This window comes from Arachis hypogaea, chromosome 12 (genome assembly GCF_003086295.3).
Source record: "Arachis hypogaea cultivar Tifrunner chromosome 12, arahy.Tifrunner.gnm2.J5K5, whole genome shotgun sequence".
NCBI lineage: Eukaryota > Viridiplantae > Streptophyta > Magnoliopsida > Fabales > Fabaceae > Arachis > Arachis hypogaea.
Genome location: NC_092047.1, coordinates 109,826,187 through 109,845,004, shown reverse-complemented (window position 1 = coordinate 109,845,004; position 18,818 = coordinate 109,826,187). Strand labels below are relative to the sequence as shown.

Below are 18,818 nucleotides of genomic sequence, written 5' to 3'. Positions count from 1 at the left end.
CATGGTGTTTGGAAGTGTTGGATGAGGGGTAGGAGAAGGGAAGAAGAAAGGAGAAGGAAAGAATTGGAAAGAGGAGAAGAAAAGAAAAGTGGATGGGAGAAAGAAATCCGCGCGTACGCACACATGGCGCGCGCGCGTCGTTGGCTTATTTCGAGAGTGGCGCGTACGCGTCATGTGCGCGTGTGCGCAAGTGGGGTTTGTGCCAGAGGCACAACGTTGGCGCGGCGCAGGCACAACTCTCTGGAAAATGTATGGAGGTTGAAACTTCTCAATCCACGCGTACGCACGCATGGCGCGCACGCGTGGATGGTCGAAAATGCTGGAAGTGCGCGTACGCGCCATGTACGCGTACGCGTGGATGGTGCTCTGTTTTTCAAAAAAATTTTCTATGTTTTTGCACCAATCCAAGCATTCCAAACCTCCAAACAGCTACCAAAAATCAATACAAGATAAACCCTACAAATGGGGTTTGTCAAGAGGTACTAAAGGGGTTGAATTTTGAAACACTAAACTACTTATTGAAAATCTGAGTTTTGAAAGGAAACGGCAATTTTGAAAGTGAACCAGCAACTTAATGGAGATTGGAATGATATGAGATTAAGAGCTAAGCAAACTACAACAAGTATAGTTATTAATATTCAATTTTGAAGGTTTCGTATTAATTGGAGACTTAGTTATGATTTTTTAAAGTTGAATTATAAAATCTGATTTTCTGCTTTACTTTTAAATAAATTCAGAAACTTTGAAAAGCTATAACTAATTCTGTGTTGATCGGAATTACTTGAGACCAAGTCTGGATTAAACTTGGGAATATGTGGAGCTGGACTGAAAAATTTGAAGTCTTTTCGTTAAATACATAATTTATGGCAAATTTTTAAAGTTGAGTCATCAAATCTGTCTTGCAGCAGAAGAGTTCAAACAGGACAGCAATTTGTTTGTCTTGTTGCGGCTCCTCCGAGCTGAGTTTTGGAGCAAAACTAATTTTGTTTTAAGATTTGATTAACTTGGTTTATTACTCTAAAATTTCAGAATTTTAGGAGATAAGGATTAGGAGCTGTGAATTTTTGAAAATTGGTGATCAAAGCTAGAAAGAATCAGTTTTCAGCAAAATATGCATCAACTTTCAATGCTTGCAACTCTTAAAATTGAACAACGATTGAGTTGCAACCAAGGTACACTTGTTGCCAGATAAGTTAGGAATCTCCAAACTAAATTTTAGCCTAATTGAGGTCATGTAGTAAAAGTTGTACAAGTTCAAAGATATTAAAGTCGTTGGTTTTTAAACAAATTGATGTAACATTACTAACATTTTCCTTTTACTGTTGCATGGAAGTTAAATTTTATCTTCATTTTCAAATCACAAATTAAATTGTGCAGGATGATATTAGCTGTATGATCAATGAATCCTATGATTCGAAAAATCCTCTCACTCCAAATGAAACTTTTTTACTTGTGAGAGGTGAGAAAACAGAAAAGTGGTGCAAGTTATGGCATAAAGGCTTCAAAATCTAAGTTAAGGATTCAAACACAACTTCAAGAGACAATGCAAGACCGTGAGGAGCTAACAAAGGAAATAGATGTGCTCAAAGAAAAACTTGAAGAGCAACGAACATGGCAAAGAGGAAGAATTAGCTCAAATGAAAGCTCAATTGGAAACTCAACAAGCCGTTGTGAACTCTTTCCACTACAAGAAAATAAGCTTTCTGCCACGCTTTTAAAGCGTGCCAAAAAGTGCTAAAAAGCGTGCCGATAACTTTTCGCCACGCTTTTTGAGCTATCGGCACGCTTTTGAAAGAGTCACATTCGCTAGCGTGCCGGTTGCTCTATCGCCACGCTTTTGTGGATCTATCGGCACGCTTTCTTTTTGGCCACGCTTTCAACTCTTGCCACGCTTAAAAGTGTGGCTATAGGTGTTAATCTATCGGTACGCTTTAAAAACATACCAAAAAATTCACATATCGCCACGCTTTCGAAGCGTGCCAAGAAAGTTGGTTTTGGCTACGCTTTGAAAGCGTGCCGATAGAGCACATACAGCCACGATTTTAAAAGCGTGGCTTTCCCACTAAAGCCTTTTGCCACGCTTTCAAAGCATGACCTATTCCTTTGTCAAATTAAAAAAAGGAAAAAATTAAAATGCATAATAATAATTAAAAATTTACAATTTTATAATAATAATTAAAAAGAGAAAATTAGAAGGCATAAGAATTGATTTTTTATTGATTTATATGAATTATTTACATGCGATAATAATAATTTAAATTAAAACTATAATGCTCCCAAAGATATGAAGGATGGAAAACCAAAAAGTGATATACAGCAGAACTATGATTAACAAAAAGTTGATGTGGGAAGAACTCCTGCTACCATTTGCTTTAAAACTCATTGTCTTCACTGGCCGCAACTTCTTCCTTATCATATTTTTTCTAGAAGGGCAACTAAAAACTCCAGTACCTTGCTCCCAGAATCCAAATGACCATTCATCTTCACCATAAATCTGTGTCAGCAAAACACACAATCCTAATAAGTCATCATGTGACAAAATAACACACAGGTTTCCATTACAATTTTCCAAGAAAATATGTATGTGCGTCATTGAATTTTCTGACATTTTGCAAAAATGTAACCATTTTGTGACACTGTAACTCATGCATCAGTTATGGAAATTGATGTTCATAATCCATATCTCAATTTATTCTCTAGCTATGCTTTTACAGCCATGCACTCTATAGAGCTAAAATCAACCCATAAACACTTCACTCCCAAAATAATCTAATGTGAAACGTCTAGAATTAACACCTAATATTTCTCCAACAACCAAATAGTGGGTGGAGTAATAATTATTAAGATGGTACCTTTTGCTACCTAACTTTTCATAATATACCATCAGAAATCAATACTACCAGACCCCAAATCTCATCTGGTTCAAGTCACCATTAGCGTTTATGAGGATATAGCCGTTGGTCTTTGCATCTAGCCCTGATGAAAAAGAAAGAAAAAGGAAGAGTGAGAAGAGAGAAATCACAGAATAACCCACTGCATAATACGAGATAGGAGGGTACTTGAGTCATACTCTTATGATTTCTTGGCAGTTCTATGCATTGTGTGAAATTGTCATTGTTGGGTTTAGACCAGATGCCTGACTCCTGAATGAAAATGCAAACTTTATAAATGAAAAAGAATAGACATCTCCAAACACAACATATACTACAGAGGGGATTTAAGACTTACTTCGGCCATGGCAATCTCGCTACCAATTACTCCCGTGTCTACCATCTTTAGAGTTCATTCAGCATCACCTTCTCCATACCTATAACCATAATCAATGGAGCTTTGATCCATTATTAATCTAGAAACGGAGCCAGATAGTTCCTGATAAAAGGGTAAAATAATTTGCTTAGTAATATAACTTATCCAAACACCACACCATCCTCAGATGGATAAAAATTGAAGTGATTTAAGGAGACTTAAATCAGATCATGAACTATCAACTATATAGTTCTTAATCCACCCTAGTGTGAGTTCTGCAACTCACTTATTAAAGTTGGCAAACTAGTACGGTAGACACTATATACAACATTGATGATAAAATAATCTGCAACAATTTAGAAAGTGAAGCATTTCTAACAAAGTAGCTACTGTCCAAAACCAAAAGTATCTAGTTTCTCTAACAGAAAGGATAATTCCACAAACAACCAAACAAATTACAAACACTGCAAAAATGCATCAAATAGAACATGTTCACAAAACATAGCGTCTTCGCTCGCCAACAAAAAAGTTGATTAAACAACTTTGCAATGCAATATCCAAAATTTGACCTTCCACTCATTAAGAAATTATATATACTTTGCATCTTAAAACTTAAGATTCCTACAAAAAATTGAATCCCTCCAAAAAATAATATTAATAAATCATTCATCATGCTGGCCACTCCCAGAAAGGAAATAATCAAACCAACAAAGGCAAGGAAATCCCTAAAAGTCAGGGTCAAAAAATAGTTACTACTCAGAATCCCAAACCTAACATGCAAAAAACCAAATTGTAAAGCTATGTCTCAAATAAAAAAGGCGCTATCTCCACTAATCAAACCAAGAGGAATGCTCCAATTAATCAAAACGGAAAACAACAAGCAACTCTAGCTAAGCCTAACTCTCATGAAACAAAAACAGCAACAGAATAGGTTCTTAATAAAAGCAGGGATAAACAGGAAAACCATCAGGAATATTGGAGAAGCTTTAGCTATATGCTGAATGATCAATATAAGGTGTACAAAGAGGGAGGTTATGTGCCCCTAGCAGGTGAGGATAAAAATTTTACCATTAGTGACATGATGAGTTTTCATGGGGATGCATCTTGTTCAAAGGTGGTTCAGCAGCATCCTTCAAACACCTCATTTTTCAGAAGTTAGATTATGCCTGCTACCTAGGTGGAGTAACAAATTGAATGAGAAATTAAAATAATGAAAGACTAGAGAAAATTCTAAAACAGAGTAATGCCAAACAAAATAGAGCATTAATGAGACCGAAACTTTTAAGGTTTATCATTCAGTTTCCTTTGTATCAAACTATTCATCTAATTTCCATAATTTGGTAAAAAAAAATGAAAATCAAATTCAGAGAAAACTAATGCTCAAATATCTTTAAAAAAATATCAGATTCACACCAGATATTTTTTTTCTTAAAAAAAAAAAGCAGTTCAGGAATCAACACAGATACTAAGAACTGAAATGGAAGAAAACTCAAATTATTAAAAAAAAGTGCAGAAAAAAAATTCAAACTATATACCTAATCAAAATGGACCCTTTTATGAAAATATTTCATGGAAGATAAAAAGGAAAATACTTGAGAAGTTGGTAATAGATGGCAGCTTATGGTTTGTGTGAGCGAGGGAGAGAGAACTAACCTTCGAGCAGCACCGCAAGCAGAACCGCGACAGAGAAGCGAGCAGAACCGCGAGAGAGAGGGGTGAGCAGCACGACGACCAGAACGGCGAACTGGCGAGGAATGGCGAGCTGGCTAACACAAGAATTCTTTAGCATTATCTATCTGCACAACTTTAACAGAATTTCTAGTTGGTTTTTCATAAGTAACTTGTTGTAAAATTTGCAGAACTTGAGCTTTTGAATTAAGTAAGTATAAAAAAGTGTATCTTGTCTAAACATCTACAATGCTCATATAGTAATTCTGATCTGGAAATAATTGGGACAGGAATCCATACATCAATGTAAATTAATTCAAGAGGAGAAATAAAAATAATATTAGACAAAGAGAAAGGTAAAGTATGCATTTTTGCCTTTTGTACAAGCTTCACAAACAACAGAATCAAACTCAGTTTTATTTGAATATATTACAGTGTCTAAGAATAATCTCAAAAATAATAAGTGATGGATGTCCTAATCTTCTATGCCAAGTTCTAAATTAGATTTATACATAGCAAGAAAATATTGAAATACTTTGGATTCATTAATCTGTCTAGGTATATACATGTTCTCAAAAACATATAGATCTTGTTTAAGTATTCCTTGAAGGAGCACCTCCTTAGACACCTGAGATAACACATTTTCAATTGTAAAAAATGCCTGGCCTCAATCCATGACCTACAACTAAAATTATGAAAGGAACAACTCAGCTATCTCAACTTTAGTATTTTGCAGTTAGAGTTTTCCAATGTTGCTGTAAGACTGAACACTCAAGTTCTTGAGTCCTATTCTTTCTCTGTTTTGTACTTTCAATGATCACCCAAATTACTTGGTTAGAAACTTCCAATTATAGTTTAGAAAACTTTGGTTTAATTTGTCTAATTTGTATATGCATAGAAATGAAAGGTTCATAGTAACCAATATATTAAATAAACTTTAGTGTGTTTACTTAGTACATTTTTATAATATTAAGTCATAAACACAGTAACTCCGGAACTTTAACAATATGGACAAAATAGATTTTTCAAAAAAAATAAAGGAAAAAACCTTGAAAACGGGTGTTTCGTATTAGCATATAGCAAGAATGCATATTAAAAGAACAGTGCATTTTAATTCATTTTTATACGTTACCAATTTGATTTTTGAGGACGCATAAAATTCGAAAAACACATTGTTATCTAAAGTAGAGATAGAGTCAAGTAAGACTCGCACTATAGAAGAGACCTTAATTTTAGTAGACTGATAGCATCATAGTTGCATAGAACTTCCAATACACCTTTATCACGGATACACTGCTGCACCAAGACCGTTCTAGGTGGCGGTGCACCAGACACACTCACACCCTCAAGAAACCCCCATTTAGTATTTCTTTACCAAAAAAATTAAAGACAAAAATCAGAAACCATTCCAATAAGTAATTTACATCATAACCAAACAAAATAACAAACGATCATATCACTCAAACCTTGTATCAAGTATCTGTACTATTCGAACAAATGCATGTGTGTCATAATAAAGTATAATTCATATACTAAGATTAAAAGAATACCAGTGAATGAATCTCATTATCCAAGTTGAAATAAATTTTATATACTCCAATATAAGAAATCAGTACAATTCATATACCAGTAGTGACTTGATAGTTTTCCATGCAGATCCCACTGAAGACAGGGCTTTTTTCTTGTAGTGTGATTTGTCACAAACTATGAATTTATCTAAAAATTTTATTCATTCAGACTTCAAATATGAATATGATAAATTAAAACCCTAAAAAATAGTAGGATTTGTACCTCTTGGATAATTTGAAGAGCAACCACTCCTCTACTTTTCTTTATAATCGGTTTCTTCTTCGTCCAACGGCGGTCGGAGATGAAGTAGGCCAAAGCTACGCACAGCAAAATGGCACCACCGAAGCCAACGGCGCGAGGGATGAGCGACTAGTTGGGGAACAAATAGAAGATTAATAGCAAATTAAACACAGCAAAACCAATTTAATAACAGAACCAGAACAAATAGAAGATTAACAGAGAGAAGAGAGGTCTAGAAGATTTAAAAAACAGAGTAGTTAAAAGGAGAATTTCACAAACCCAGGAATCAAGAAGAACGACAGCGGCGTTCACGGGACGGGGAGGACAGCAACGTTCACGGGACGGGGAGGACAGCGACGCTCACAGAACGGGAGAGTAAGACGTAGATGTTCACGGGACGGAGACGACACGACGAGGAGAACACGCCTTGGACCGAGACCGCGAGACGTGCGAGTCTGCGATGGCGTGTGCGAAGTGGATTCTATGCGACGGCGGTTCTGGCGTGTGCGAGGGAGAGAAGAGAGTGACGGAAGAGAAAACTAAAAGGCAGATAAGAGAGCAAGAGAAGAGACTTAGGGAGTTAAGGTTCCAGTGAGGGGAGGGTGATTTTAGATTTAGGGTTCGACAGATATACGAGGGTTCGACAGAGAGAGGGTTAGAGGAAAGGCATGGGTGTGAAGGTCATTGGCTTAGACAGATGAGGATGAAGGCGATGAACGGTCTCGGACGATGAAGGCATGAGGACGAAGGTCATTGGGTTAGAGGAAAGGCATGGGTGATGAACGATGAACGATGAAGATGGAGATGTTGTTTGAGGATGATGACGGCGCGGGTAACTTTTAGGGTTTTTTTTGTGACTGGGTCACTTTTGGGTTAAAACTAGCATGTGATGTTGTTTGGGTTAAAATTGAAAACTAAGGAAAAAAATGTTAAGTGTGGAAAAAAATTGGGTGGAAAACTAAATTTTGGCGGAAAGAACTCTATCAGTACGTTTTTTTGTGGGGTGCCAAAATAAACAGAATATGGGCACGCTTTAAAAAGGTGACCATTGAAACACAAATTAGCCACGCTTTACAAGCGTGCCAGTTTCCCTCTATAGCCACGCTTTTAAGCGTGACAAAAAAAAGGGTGGCCAAATTTTTAATCAGTGGGCACCCTCGTAAAAGCGTGCCGATTTCCCTCTATCATCACGCTTTTCAAGCGTGGCAGTAAAAAAGCGTGGCCAAATTTTAAGTAAGTGGGCACCATCGTAAAAGCATGCCGATTTTCCTCTATAGCCACGCTTTTCAAGCATGGCAAAAAAAAGCGTGGCCAAATCACAAATCAGTGGCCACCCTGGCAAAAGCGTGGCCATAGACCACTTTTGGGCACGCTTTAAAGCGTGGCAAGAAAAAAGTGTACCGACAGGCCTTTTTTCTTGTAGTGTTTATAGCGCGCTTTGATAATGAAAGAAACTAGACCCTAAAGGTACTCCTAAAATTGTTTATGGTTTTAATACATTTTCCTATATGATTCTTATATTATTAGTATAGTTTAATTTGTATATGGATCTATTTATGACATTTTACTTGTGTCATGGTTGAGAAATGACAAATGTCCTATTATTTGGTTTGATAAATTTGGTTGTGTACTGGATGAGAAATAAGTTGTGAATTGGTTGTTTTTGTTGGAACCGTAGACGGTGGAAATATCCAAGTTTTAGGGGAGGTTCTGCCAAAATTTTTCTAAACATTAATGGAAAAAATTATAATTAGTGTTATATCTTGTTTCTAATTTTTTAATTGTTTCGGTTTTTCTTATTTACAGGAGTGCTGAAATGATGACCACATGCTACCTTGAGGGCTCAAGAATATTTTGATTCATAGAGTCACTAATCTATGTTAGAACTTTTAAATTTTGGTTGAATTTATGCAAGACATATAACTCGTAGAACTAATCAATGTACTCACTAAGATTATTTTGTTTTAAAACAATTTTAGCTAAATGAGGCATGTTTGAATTATTTATGTTTTTGCATATTATATAAATGTAAACTTGCTTATTAAAATAGTTAATATATTAGTTAATTTAAAAAATAATTTAGTAAATTATGCATGCAATTTGTATTAAAAAAATTGTTACAAAATAATTATTTTGCTTTTGTAACTAAAGAAAAAAAAACGTTACAAAATCAAGTTACATTTTGTAACAAAATTTTATGATAGGAAAAAATAGATTGTCACAAAAAATAACTTGAAGATCAAAATTTGTTACCACTTTTGTAATGACTTCTGATTTTTTGTATAAGAAAAATTTGTTACAAAATATCACTTTGAATTGTAACAGTTCCATTTTTTGTTGCAAAAACTTTTTATAACGGGACATACTGCAATGGCCCCTTTTTTTGTTACAAAATCCTTTTGTTTCAAAATTTCGATTTTTTGTAACAATTTTTTTTGTTACAAATATTACTTTTTCTTGTAGTGAATGGTTAGTTCATTAGTTCTTTTAAGCAAGCGTGGGGTTTGAATTTCACCTGATGCATACAATCCATCTGCAATAAATTAATTTTTGGCCTGTCGAATTTGAGGAATACTGTGGACAACAATAAAAAATTTAGGCTTTTTTTCAAGATTCTAAAAACTAGACTAGTCATGGAACTGTTTTAGTTATTGATTCACTAATTCAACCGTTTCAGTTGAAAAATCGCACTAATCCAACCGGTTCAATCGAAAAATTATTTTATATTAAAATAATAAATAAAAACATTAATTTAACAATTTAACGCTTAGTTTTTCATTATATCACTATTGAACTTATCAAAATAGTAATTATTGAATTAACCAATTTATTTCTTCTCTGATTAGGGCTGGCAAAACATACCCTACTTGCGGGTCATCGTAGGGTAAATTAAATAGCAGTGCGAATTTGCCTGTGGGTATGGTAGGATACGGGTTTAGGGTATATCAAAAAAGTAGGTATTGAACCCACAAATTGCCGCTTATAAAAACTTGTAATAACCATTAAGTTAGCTTTTTAATTTACTAACTTAATACATTTATATTTTTTTATAAAGTTAGCCTAAAATAAAAAAAATAAAAATAAAATTCATATTGAGATATCACATATTACACTAAATAAATTCAAAAATCCTAACGCCGTTTCTTAAATTAGGTTCACTCAATTTTTTATTAATATGTATGAAATTTGAAATGATTAAATTTTATACTAGATTGAAAAAATTTGGTTTTCTGTGGGTAGGATAAGGTTTAGAATCTTAGGGTGCCGATAGAATTAAGAGATTCTTAACTCACAGATATAGTAAGGTAAAATTTTAAAAAATTTTCAACTCGTGAGTAGAATTAGGTAGAGCCAAATTCTACCCTACTCTATATCTCTAATAAAAGGCTGATTATATTGAACAAATAAAAACTCATGCTTCAGCATAATTTTAACAAAAATTAGTAATATTTTCCATAGATAACAGATTGATCATACTTTTAACAAAGATTAACAAACTTTTCCAAAGAATAATCATTCAACAATTCAATTTAAGTAGTACTAGTACTAGCACTAACAGAATCCTAAAGTGAAGAACAAAGAACAAAAAATTCAAAAACATTATAGCAACACAACACTACGCAAAAAAGGCACAACGACGAACAGAGATGACCGTTAACTCAATTATGCCTGAGCGCCACTGACAGTGGTAGAAGAGCGGCTGAGCAGAAGTGCCTGAACGCAACTTACGGCGGCGATGAATGAGAACTTTGCAACCGTGGGGAGTAACCTAGGGAATAAGGTCGTGTTTTGGGGGCGGGGATACGAATGAGAAGAATGGGAACCTGTGCTCGAGGAGAAGGAAAAACTGCTTTTTTGTAAGAAAGCTACAAAACTACGTCGTTTCATGAGAACTTTAGTTCGATTCGACCAGTCGATTCAGCGATTTGTAGCGATTTTATGATTAATGATTGGTAGAAACTCAGGTGAAGTCGACTTCACCTAAAGTTGATATCCGAGAGTCGTTAGATGATTTAACTGATTTGACTAAATTTTTATCAAAGACTCTCAAATATCAACTTCACCTAAAGTCGACTTCATCTGAGTTTTCACCTTAATGATTTTAATGTTCAATCAAACCATAAAATAATTTGATTCGTAGTTCGATCAGTCCGACTGATAGATTCAATTCACTTTTTAGAACTATGCTTTTTTTTGTTGCATATGAATTTGAGGAGTGTTAGGGGTCAGCAGATTTTGTGAGTTATAGCCATCACTTAACCATCAATAGTGTATTTAATGGTGTGAGATTTCATCTAATGGTGGAGAATCACTCATTTTCCTTTTGCTGGTTAAGTACTGGCCAGATTTTAATAAATCTACTGGCCCTGTTCCCTATGAATTTTAATTTGGCTAGGACATTGATGAACAAAATATGGATTGCGAATCTACTTCACATGCATGAAATTATATTATTTCTAAAGTCTACATGAAAATTGTGGAGGACCAATCAAATGAATCCTCCTCAGGGAAGTAGTAGCGTTTAATTTTCCAAGCTAAGGTACCAAAAAAAGAATGGCTGATGAGTTATTAGTTATGATAGCATTGGATCAATGGATGGTGAATCATGAGTAGTATTTACATGAATAAGCAGAAAAAATAATAATACCAAACCCATGTGCGAAACGAGAGATTTTATTATGATCATGAAGCATGGAAAATCAATGTTGGGACCTAAATAGATTGCTATCATTTTCTCTCATTTATTAAGAACCAACTACCACCGTCACAAAAAAATCAACTTGCAATGTATTTACTGTGTCATTTTCTTTGCTACCCCGCACATGCATGCATGAAATCATGCAATTATGTATGTACCACAACTTTTGCTTCTTCCTACAACTATGAGCAAAGAAAAAAGTTTACTCCTACAACATTCAAGAACTTGTTGGAAATGTATACAGAAAGCATTTATAATCATATACATCATGATGAACAAATAATACATATGTATTTCTTTGTCATTAAACCGATACCAATGTAACCAATTAAAAAAAAAATTTACATATACAGTAATTTATTTTATTGATCAACATTAATCCTTTAAATTGAGCTTAAATTCACACAAATTAATACTTAACCTGTTATATTAAAAAATACTGTTAAAAAAAAAGCTTCAATAAGTTGCGGATCATATAATGTGATCTAAATACAATATTTATTGTTGCATTTCACCAAGGTATAATTGCAATGTTAATTGTTGATGTGATTATTACAACATTATGGTATTGTTGCATTGCAAAATAGCAATGTTAACATAAAGATATACAAAATTGAGATTTTACCAAAAATTAAAAGAATAAATTAAGTACGTAAAGTACGAAATTGTAACAAGATTTATATTATAAAATTGTTTGATTTTAATAAAAATGATTTAGAATTAGTTAATTAATTTAAAATTATAATATCAAAATATTTTAAGAGTTAAATCAAAATTCTAATCTATATAGACATTCTAATAAGGTAATTACTCAAATGAAGATGACAAAAACATCTTTTTACGAAGATACTTTATTTAAAAGTGTGACTTATTTATTTAGTCATATTTTAAATAAAGATAACACTTTTATAAATATCCAAATCTAATCATACAATTCATCATTTAAGGGTAAAAAAAAAATATTTTCACATAAAGATAATTATAAAATTTTTATTGTAGTATCTACCTTCTAATAAAGTAGAGCGGATTATTATTGTATTAAATTACAATTTTAATGATGATTAGATGCTTTAATGAAGTAGAGCAAACATGTGTCTTTTATAAAGTAATATGATTGAAGAATGAGAATGTGCTCCGTGAAGCAGTTTTATTGATCGGTGAAATTAGACTCACTCATTTTCGATATGATAAAATAACAAATTTAATCATATACATTAAAATATCTCTATAAATCATATTTTCATTTCTCAATTATAATGTTTTATTAAAGCAATTTTACTCAATTTCATAAAAGAAATTACTGTGATTTATAATTAAATCACACAACTTGACCAATATCTAAACCACATCAAAATTGTCAGTGATATTAAGGCTGTAATAGATTGCGATAGATAAGTTCCAATTAAATTGTAGATCGGGGGGAAAAAATATGCTATATGATCAGGTTATTTTAGGGATAAAATTCAATTATATTAGTCTAATAACTTATTGGTAAAATAAAATTAATAAAAAAAAAGACATATAAGTAGAAGAAGAAAAAAAAAATTCTTAGTTAAATTTAAGGATAAAATATTAAATTGATCATTTATATTTGGGTTTAATTCTGTTTTGGTCTCTAAGATTTAAAGTATCATATTTGAATCCAAAAAAGTTTAATTTATTTTCAATATAGTTCTCCTGTGAAGTCAATGTTAAATAATTAATGAAATTCAGTTTCAGATATGGAAAACTTATGCGGGCGCGCTACACATCAATGTAACCATGTAACCAAGTCGGCCCAAATCCAAATAGAGTCACGCGCATTAATGACGAGTGAAAACACGTGCTCGAAAACCCTTCGTTACTTCGCGCTCATTATGAAAAAACGTTACTTCTTTCTCAACACGAAACTGCTCATTCTCTTCGAATCTCTCTCAAAATCACTCAAACTTCAGTCACGTTCTCTGTGAAAGCCACTACTGGAGAAGAATCGCGAGAAGATTTGGCAAGGAACAACCATAAACGAACGAAAACAGCAACAGAGATTCGCCTTCCTCCTCCTCCTCATTCTCCTCCTTCTTTTTCGCATTCCTTCTTCTTCACGTGTTTTCTCCTTATCTTCATTTTTTTGTTGTTATTGCTGCTGTATTTTTTTTTTGTCTTTTCCTCTTTCTCTCCCTGGTGAAGAAGCAGTAGAAGGTGAGGAAGAAGAGTTTTAAATTGTGTAGAACAGAAATGAACTGAAATGGCCAACTCCACTGAACCGAACATCATTCATGTGCTGAATAAAACGTCATAAACATTTAATCATCAAGAAAAATATTTCTACATGCACAAGGATTCAATTGAACACACTAACAATCAAGTAAATCAAAATGAGCAACTCCACTGAACCGAGCAACATTCATGTGCTGAATAAAATGTCATAAATATTCAATCATCAAGAATAGCATTTTTCCATGCAAAAGAAATCAAATGAACACGTACAATCAGGTGAATCGAAATGACCAACACAACTGAACGGAACACCAATCATGTGCTGAATAAAACGTGATAAACATTCAATCAGTAAGAAAAATATTTCTGCATGCACAAGGACTCAACTGAATACATTAACAATCAAGTGAATCAAATTGGTGTTGTTAGTGATGATTATAATGAAAGAAGAAGAAGAAGAAGAACTTACGTGTGCGAATTTGAAAAAAGAAGGATGAGGAGGAAGAGGAGGATAAATACTATTCTTGTTGATTGAAAGTTGATCACCATTTATTCACCACATGAACATTGTTCGGTTCGGTGGCCTTTGTGATTTTGATTCACCAAATGAATGTTGTTCGGTTCGGTGGCCTCCTTTTACTTTATCCAGTGTTTAAGATTATTGTGATAGCATGCAGCAATCATTTTCTAGCTGTCTCAACATAATACTCATTCAACTGATTTGAAGTTGAATCATTCATTGTTTCCATTAAGAAGTGTAGATCGAAGAAGAAAATGAAGAAGAAGAACGACAGAGCTTATTACGTTGAATTCAATGCAGATCAATAATGAATAATACGAGCAGAGAAGGAAAACGCGAACAGAGGAGAACGACGAATTTTATTAGGTTGAAGAAGAAGAAGAACGAAAACGCGAGAAGAGAACAAGGTTTACGTTACATGAGGCGCGTGTATAACAAACACGTAAGGGGGTCGAGGAGGCACGTCTATTGAAGTTACTTGGATAGCTTGGATGAAAAAATTACATGGATGTAGAGCTTTTCTGAAACTTATATACCAAACTCTTCGATTGCTGAGGAGGGTTCCCCGCGGTAGAGGTGACGATGGCCTTATCCTTGTCGCCATCGGCAAACTTTCCTGTGAAAAGCGAGTTCTCGAAGATATTTTTCATGTGCTTGAATTAAGGCCAGTGGCTTGCGGTGATGTATCCGCTATTGATCCTATGCCTCTCGAGTTTCTTTAAAGAAGGATATTAAGGTTTGGTGGAACAGTGATGTTATTATTTAATATTGACTTTACGGCAAGATTACATTGAAGATAAATAAAATTTTTTTGGATTTAAATAGGACACTTTAAATCTTAAGGATCAAAACAGGATTAGACATAAATACAGGAGACCAATTTAATATTTTATCCTAAATTTAATTATAAAATAATTTATTTATCTAATATTTTTCAATAAAAAATTAATTAGGGAGTTAATTATTTTCAGTAACATCAGTCAAACTTTTTAAATTTTTAATTATAATTGCAGACACCAATTCTTAAAAATAAAAAATTAATTAATATTAACTTTTTTTCTATGCTTCTTAAAAAAATTAAAAAGAAAAAACTGAGAGTCACATTATAATGAACACGACGCTCATCACAACAAACATATAATACCTATAATTACAACAACCACTATTGTGTCCACAACTGCAATTTCTATAAAGTCATTCAAAGAAAAGCGTTGACGTGAAGTTATACAGTTCAAGAACCACTTCATCCATCATAAATAACCTAAACCTAGACTTAGGCATATATATACACACACTTAATTACTAGTTACTAGCTAGGTTGGTAATTATAAAGTTGATTTTTCTACGGTGAAAAATAATAATGATATATAAATTAAATTCTTAAAAATAGATTAAGCCATTTCAATTTTGCCTCTTTGTTTTCTTCTCTGTTCTCTTTTTTTTCTTGTTTCTTTCTTTTACTCTACAAAAATAAACTAATTTTTTTTATATTGCAGATCATTTAGTGTACTGCCAATGTTTCCTGCATTTTGTATTATACCCAAATATGACTCTTCACAATTTGGACCAACCGATTTTATAGTTGGATTTTTAAAATTTGTAAAACTAGAAAATAGGCCATCCGATTAGTGAAAATATTTTTTTTTCAATTTTTGAAAATTTAAATAGAAAAGTTCAATTTTAAAGTTAAAATTTTTTTAATTTTCAAAAACATAAATTAAACAATATAAATTGTTGGATACAATTTTTTCGCATTATCATTACAACAACAACAAAGTCTTGTCCCACTAAGTGGGGTCAGCTACATAAATCAAACGATGTCATTCTGTTTTGTCATGTATCATGTCTACAGAGAGACCGTTTACATGTAAATCTCGTTTGACCACTTTATTGATGGTCTTTTTAGGTCTTCCTCTGTCTTTCGCCCCTTATCCATCTTTCATCTTATCCATTTTCCTGACTGAATGTTCTATCGTTAGTCAACAAAAGCTTGGAGGTTCCAATTTCTTATTCCCATATCAATAAATTAACACGTTTCTGTCTCATCATCTTATGATATACATATACTTAGGCAATATTATTATATATTACGTGTACATCAAAATCAGTTATTATTATAAAAATATATGTTGGAATATAAAATATATATTAAAAATAAATTAAATAATATATATATTTATATATAAATATACTATAGTTGATTATAATAGTTAATTTTAATAACTAATTTTAATGTACAAATAGTATTTTTATAAAAATAATAAGTGACAAAAATATGTCAAACGCAACGTTATCTTCATTTTTTATACAAAAAAGCAATATATGCCAGACTGCATGGCCAGAGTATAATTATAATGATAAGTATCCATTTGAAATCGATGAATTTATATTTCAATTCCAATTTTAATATATGATTTGTCATATAATATGCCTTATTGGTGGTGAACTTCTCATAAACCACAAAATATAGTACCATATTTTCTTATTATTGTGGTTGATTAATATATATACCTGACTTAATTTTAAAGATCTATATGAAAAGATACCAAATTACAAAGATTCTTAACAAAGAAAGTAAACAACGTAAAAATCCAGAGTACTACAAATAGCACCATGCATCCCTTATCTCCATTTCCATATCATCACATAAAGTCTTTTTCTCCAAAAAAAAAAAAAAAAAAATCATTCAACATGAATAACCAATCATCAAAGGAAAAGGAAATTGATATATATATAGAAATACCACATACCATATTTGCATATATCTTACACAGAAATTAAATATGAAAGAGAAAGAGAATCCATTCATTCAAGCATTATTGTGACAAGAGAAGTTCTTTTATTTCACAATAGAATATTTAATTTATTTCACAATAAGATAATAATAATAATAATAATATAGAAATTAAAGAACTACATACCTAGAATGACAAAGGAAAATATACATAAGAAACAAACTCTTGCTAGAAAACGTGGCTGTTGTACACTAATAATTTAAACAAAAACAAAAATTCTCATCAATTAAGTCATATATTAATTAGCCATATAAGCTAAAGTTTGTGTAGTCATATATATATATATATATAAAAACTAAACACAAATATATATCATGCACCCCAGAATGAGAATGATCCCTATGATGATCTTCTTTGATTTTCTTTTCTTTACAATAATATTCATTAGGGCTTCACATAAGGGATGCATGATAGATGATGATACATAATTACTTCATATATATATAACATTAATTATATATATTATTGTTGCTTAATATATATAATAATTAGTTGTGAGAAGGAGGATGTGTCTTGGGTGGTGAATAGTCCAAGTTAAACCCTGGATTTTTCTCACTAGGTTTCTTGTGAGGAACACGCCATGAAATTGATGATGATGATACAAGAGAATTAGTAGTTTTAATGGCACCTTTTCCCTTTGTTTTGAGCACCCTTTGGTTTTTAGTGCTTCTTCTTCGGTGATCAGAAGAAACCAACCGATTTGTCTTCACCTTCTTGTTGTCATTACCACCTTCTTCATTAACTTGCTTTGGATTGGAACCCAATACTTTTTTCTCATCATCACCACTACTAATCTGCATTATAAATTAAGCTTTTGTGAGCCATGCATGTATATAAAACACTCTTAATTTTTTTTTTGTTCAATTCAAAAAACACTTGAATAATCTCATAAAATTAAAAACTATGAACCTATTTCAAAAGAAAAACTTCAAACTCTGCTTTCAAAAATTATACTGCCTATATTAAAAATCAGTCACCAAATAAGTTATTAAGGTTATATTATTTTTCATGTTTTTAATATATATTTAATATTCTGATATGTATTTTATACTGTTGACTGATTTATGTTATGTATATTTAATATAGTTATAATTTGAACTATTATTCTTTGAGAAAAATTATAGCTAGTAAAAAAGAATAAAGGTGTTTACAACGTAGAAAATATATACATGTGTGTTAGAGAGATACTCTATTTATTCTGTTTTATTTGTCATTATATTTTTATTTAACATTTTTGAAAATAAATTGCATAAAAAATATTTATCCAAAAATAATTTATATTTAGAAGATTAAGTATACTAAAAGTGACAATTAATTAATGACACATAGTAAAATACATATGAATAAATTTTGATAATAATGCTTAAGATGCTTGCTAGGCATTACCTTGAAGGAGAAGTGAGGTTTCTTCTCCATCTTCTTCTTATCAAGAGTGCTAAGATGGCGAGCATTACATGCATGCAAGGAAATAAAAAGAAAGATAAGAAGAAGGAGATATGTGATTATAGATGACATGCTAGCTATGAAGAAATTTTGGTCAAAATGGTAGTATATTGTTGTGTATGTATTTGTAGGTAGGATAATGAAAAAGTAGTGATGGTTGCTCAAGTATTTGTAGTAACAAGGGGGAATAAATGTGCATTAAATGCACTATCTTAGGGCGGAATAAGAGGTTCTCTTGATGAGGAACATGGAGATGTATGTAGCTATGGAGTGAAAGAAGTAATAATGGTGGCAGAAAATGAAGATATGGTAGCCTCCTCTCTTTTGTCCCTTCCTTTTGACATTTCAATTTGTTGGGTCCCAATTCATGAAAGGGAAAGAGAAGCAACACAATTCCTTCTTCATACATATATACAAAATCAAGGGCAAAAAAAGACATATA

At 32.3% G+C, this 18,818-nt stretch overlaps 1 long non-coding RNA gene and 1 other non-coding gene across 7 annotated transcripts; both read right to left on the bottom strand.

The window, feature by feature from the left end:
• Positions 1-2,189: 2,189 nt before the first annotated feature.
• LOC112728196 (uncharacterized) lies at positions 2,190-7,602 on the bottom strand. Of its 6 annotated transcripts, XR_011868897.1 has the most exons (9): positions 7,003-7,602; positions 6,706-6,852; positions 6,542-6,630; positions 4,900-5,008; positions 4,315-4,419; positions 3,229-3,307; positions 3,071-3,143; positions 2,853-2,976; positions 2,190-2,494 (listed from the first exon to the last, which is right to left on the bottom strand). It is a non-coding gene; the product is annotated as an uncharacterized lncRNA (long non-coding RNA). The 6 variants fall into 6 exon arrangements; XR_003166191.3 differs by lacking the exon at positions 6,542-6,630 and having other exon boundaries at positions 3,229-3,369; positions 4,900-5,050; positions 7,003-7,601; XR_003166190.2 differs by lacking the exon at positions 6,542-6,630 and having other exon boundaries at positions 4,900-5,050; positions 7,003-7,599.
• Positions 7,603-16,922: 9,320 nt separating this feature from the next.
• Positions 16,923-18,644, bottom strand: LOC112728195 (uncharacterized). Its single transcript, XR_011868896.1, has 2 exons — positions 18,320-18,644; positions 16,923-17,727 (listed from the first exon to the last, which is right to left on the bottom strand). It is a non-coding gene; the product is annotated as an uncharacterized protein (transcript).
• Between the last annotated feature and the right edge of the window lie 174 nt (positions 18,645-18,818).